Raw genomic sequence first — 5,272 nt, 5'->3', positions numbered from 1 at the left:
GTTACAAGTCTTTGGCTCCTTTTTTCCCCCTCCCTTTCTCTGCTCCACCTTCCGTCCCTACCTTCCCCAGGTAAGCAAGGATTCATTGGCTGACTCACACACACACAAACACACACACACACACACTGAATTTTGAACACAGTTCGTTTTAACCAGCCATACCCCAGCATCTCATTTAACTTCAACTTAATTCACAAGTATTTCAGCAGAAATCAAGCTGGTTTTTTAGATTCCTAAAGAGTAAGCCAGACATGTTGGTGGCAAGGAAAAACTCCTTGCGATGACACGAGGAAGAAACCTAATTAGGAACCAGATGCAAAATGGAACCCTTCCATGACTGGATCACACCAGATAATAGGATTATAAAGGATTAGCTTTCGAAAACTTTATATGTTATAGCCAAACAATTATGTGTTTTGAAAGAATTTTCAGTATGAGTATATAGTAAATATAAAGTGTATAGTACCCTGGGATTTAATTTAGTTGTTTAATTTAATTAAATTTAATATTTTATAATTATTTCATATTATAATTGTATTTTATTTTATTTCATTTCTCATATTAAGTCAAAGGTAAAAGGTGATATGTTTTTTACACAAAAAGAAAAAGAAATGATGTTAGTAGTAAGCGTTATAATCTCATAAAGCTACTTGCGCTACACTGACTGACTGATGTTTAAGCGCGTCGTAACGTGATTACGTCAGTCATGCTGTTGGATGCATTTATTAAAGGCCCTGGGTTGTGTTTTTCTAAGAGGAGTAGCAAGGCTATACTCCTATGACGACATCACACCTTATTACTGATTAACCTTATTCAACCTATTAATGTTTAATAAGTGATCTCATGAAACTGCCTGGAGACGTCAGTGGGTCCGGACTTAAATTCCATACATCTGAATAACTGAATAATAAGACACAATTATTTTGGGCGATATTATTAAAGGACCATGATTTAGACCAGATCTGCACACAGCATACTATTGGTATGTGAACCAGGTTTTCAGTAAACTGCCTGTAGTCATCAGTTCTGCTCCTTATTTGCATTTGAATGCTAATTAACCCCTCTTCTTCAGCAGCTTTCTTCCTCCGTTGATCCATAGCAGTTGGAGCTTATCTCCTTAACATCTTATCTTCCCTCAGGGGAAACAGTTTCTCACCCACCACGAGACTTAGTATGTGCTAGTATGTCAGGAAGTTTAACAATTATTATTTTTGCCTTGCTAGTTCAGAGGTATGTTTGAATAAATTATCAAAGCCACTGGTGATGTTGACTGTTTTTCTTTAATGTTTTATTCCAATTATACTACAGCGCAGTAATTGAGTGATTTTCTTTTGATAAAAATGCTAGATAGATAGATAGATAGATAGATAGATAGATAGATAGATAGATAGATAGATAGATAGATACTTTATTGATCCCATGAGGGAAATTCTTGTGTTACAGCAGCTTAAACAGTTACAGGATACAACACACAATAATATGAAATCAAATGAACCCTAAATGCTACAGAAGCAATACAGGTGATTTCTTACCAGGTTCTCTCATGTGTTCTTAAGGGAATTGCATTTTTTATGACTTAAAATATACCATATGCTGACTCTGGAGTTTTTAAAAGGGAAACAAATGTTCTTTATTGACCTAGCTTGTTAGCGTACACATTTTTGTTAAAGCTGTTTTAAAAAATCCATTCATTATTAAAAAAAAACTTGAGGCAAAATGTCTACCCAACAAGACCCTGTGACATTTTAGATGATAGAAATTCTGAGTGTATTAAAATATACCTGTGTATTATTGTATACTAGAATCACTAGCGTTGTTTTGCTACCCTGGAAACGTTTGTGTAAATGCTGACGACTAATAATAAACTACGGTTTAAGCACGGTTACATGTAGGCTGTGTATGCTGTGCTTATTCATTTTCAGTAAAAACAAACTGCAGAGGTAGGGCTAGAAACATGAAGAAGGGTAGGTTAAAGATGAATGTTAGTGCTTGACGTATTGCTAATATAATGAAGATCAGGATACTATTTTTAATTGTTTTTTTTTTTTTAAACACTTTTATAAAACACTTACTACTTTCCTATTGTAGCATATGCCAAGAAAAATTAAAAGCTGATATCAAGATTTCTGACTTTTATTTATTTATTTATTTATTCTCCAAAAATAGAACCATGTGACTGCAGCTTACCCAGACTTTAGACTGATTGTTCTAGGGTTCATTTCTTTTTTCCTTCTGTATTGACCTCTTTGGATGATTATCAATTTTTATGTTTACTTAGTAAGTACCAGGATATACTTAATGTAAAGAATTACTGTGCTACAGTATTAAAACACTTAACATAAACCCAGAATAAAGAATGTTTTCTGTATCAGGCCTAAACCCAAAGTGAAAGCTTCAGCTGATGCAAATGAATTGCCAGGAAACGTTAATGATTAATGCACAATGATTAGATTTCCATAAAGACACACCATTCACTAATAGTTTTTCCTGCAATAAATACAGACTACTATTGTGTATTGGTTTTGGTGTTACAATAAAAGCTAAACCTTTCACTTCCACCATGTAAGATCTGAATGTAAGTGTAATGTCTTCACTTTTTTCATGTGCCTGATTTGCTAATGTGAAGTCCATTCTTGCTGACATCTTGTTGAGTGTTCCAATTTAAAGGAACAACTTGAGTAAACATGGAAAAATAACTGCAAGATTAAGCAATTAACAATTAATGCACGGTGCTCTGTGTCATGTATAATAATGCTGTGCTGAGCTAAACAGAGTCAGCTTAATAGTGGCAAAGAAAATTCCCTGAGATTACACAAGGAAGACGTTTTGAGAGAACCGCATAAACTAGTTAAAAACCTGTTTAAAAGGTGTGTAAAGTCTTAAATGTTCAACGGTGGTGTCACCTGCACTTGGATCTAAGTAGTTTGCTCAACTTGCCATGTCTAGAAGAAGAAGCCTTTGTTTGTCACATATACATTACAGTAAATTTTTTATCTTTGCATTTCCTAACTTGCAAGGAAGTGAGTCAGACTACAGAGTCAGCCATGATACAGTTCCCCTGGAGCTGTGAGAAGTAAGGACCTTGCGTAAGGGCCTAACAGTAGCTGATTGGTGGTGCTGAGGCTTGAACCCCTGACTTTCTGATCAGTAACCAGTGGAGTATATGTGTATAGATGGTGTTCTTGTAAGGCAGCTTCTTGTGGTGTAGGTTTGAGAAGTTGCCGAATTGCATGTGTTATTGGTCAGTGAACAGGGTCTGTGTTGGGGACCAGTGCAAAGGTTACTGCTAAAGGTACAGGTGCAGTAATATGGTGGAACCTCAGCATACGAATTTAATTCACTCTGGAGGTGAGTTCTTAAGGCAGAAATTTGTTTTGCGAAATGAATTTTCCCATAAGAAATAATGTAAATGCAGATAATCAGTTCCAGCCACCCACAAATATTACCAATATTATGTATGTAAACTGTATGGCTGTTTACAAAGAACTGACCCAAGCCAAGCATTAAATGTCAGGGGTCCTCACAAGAAGTTGTGCCACCAAGCTTGGGCTAAAAACAGAACAGACCACCCACGCCACTAATCTGTCAACCAAAAAACACACTAAAAATCACGTAGCTTTTGAACGTATGCTGAAGGCAACCTTGGTATTGTGGGTTGACTCTTTGGAAACAGCTTTCGCTCACTTTGAATGGCTCCTGGACATACACGCAACTTAGCCGACATTCAGTTAGGTTCAGTTAATTCGTGTGATGATGATGATGCTTTGTATACCAATGCAAATTTCTTGCAAATTTTCAATTCTTATGGTAGGTATTCGGATGCCGAGGGTCCATTGTATTTAAATAAACCTATAAGGGCTAAAAATCTCCAGATGTCTGAACATGACCTCATATGTCATCCTTCCTCAAACTGTTTCCACAAAATAGAAGGCACATGACTGAATAGGACTTTGTATGGTCTAGCATTCCAATTTCAATGAACTAAGTGGTGCAAACTTATTTTTTGCATGACAGTATCTCTGTGCACAAAGGTCAAGGTCCATATGGACATGATGTGCCATGGCTGATGGGGGAAAAAAAACCTCAAAATGCTGCCCAGAACCCTGACCTGAACCCCAGTGAAACCCTTTCAGATGAACTTGAACACTGACATTGTTCCTTGTCTGATGGTACTTGTGTGACAGAAGACTCTGCCACCGGCTGGGACAGCACTCATACTCTCACCCTATACTCTCATACATAACATTTTTAATTCATCTTACTGCTACCATTTGTCTTTCACCAGTAAACACTCAAACACACACCTGATAAGGCAAAAATACAATTTTAGTACTTATCTGCAGCTTTGTTTATCTTTGTTCCGTTTGTGTTACGGATTGTCCGTAACGTTGCGTGAGTTCAAAATCAGATACTCAATTTTAATGCCAGTCAATTTGCAATACGATGAGCAACAAGTAACTGTACAAGCTGATAATGTTTTGTGTTGATTCTCCTGCCTTGTGTTTCTTGGTTTAGAGTATCATGTTCTTTTGTACATAATTGTGTCTTGTTTCCATTCCTGTACTGAGACTGTAATCTATCCCAATTCTGCTTATCTGTTCTCTGTTCCTCGTTAATTAATTTGTGTATTTACTCCCTCTGGTCCCTTTCCGTCTTCACTAAGTTGTATCATGTATCTTTTATCATTAAGTCCAAGCCACTTCCAGGATTAGGCCCTTATCTGTTTTCTCATGTTGTCCATGTCTGTGGAAATGCCTTGTTTATTTTTGTCAGCCTGTGTTATGACCCCTGCATTAGATTGTGATGAAGATTAATGGATTTACCTGAATAAATAGCACACTGAGTTTATGCACTTGTGTCCAGCCTTCTTCAGCCAGACATTACGGTTTACAAGAAGACTCCTTCCATAAATGTTAAATAAACATTTCCAAGCTGCACTAAATGAACAATGAGATTTTATTTGTTAAATTATATTAGTTTTGAAATTAGCTCATGATTAGTCATATTCCGCTTTACAAATCTCTGTGAATTAGCCGTGACTAGAGAAACAGTAACAAATTAGAAAGAGTGAATTAATACAAACATGTAATTTGCTTTGGACAGAACAACTGTCCAAGTGATGATGTAATAGACAATAATAAGTAAGATTTGAGAATTTGACAGTGTTGTGGTATTAAATGCTATATTCTACTGAGCAGGGAAATGTATTACTCAATAGGTGGTATAAAATACTCCATTTTTTAATAGGACAAAATATATTCTGTGGTTACCA

The sequence above is a fragment of the Hemibagrus wyckioides genome, linkage group LG10 (assembly GCF_019097595.1).
Source record: "Hemibagrus wyckioides isolate EC202008001 linkage group LG10, SWU_Hwy_1.0, whole genome shotgun sequence".
In the NCBI taxonomy this organism is placed as follows: domain Eukaryota; kingdom Metazoa; phylum Chordata; class Actinopteri; order Siluriformes; family Bagridae; genus Hemibagrus; species Hemibagrus wyckioides.
The sequence above is the reverse complement of the archived record's forward strand: the minus strand, read 5'-3'. Positions refer to the sequence as shown.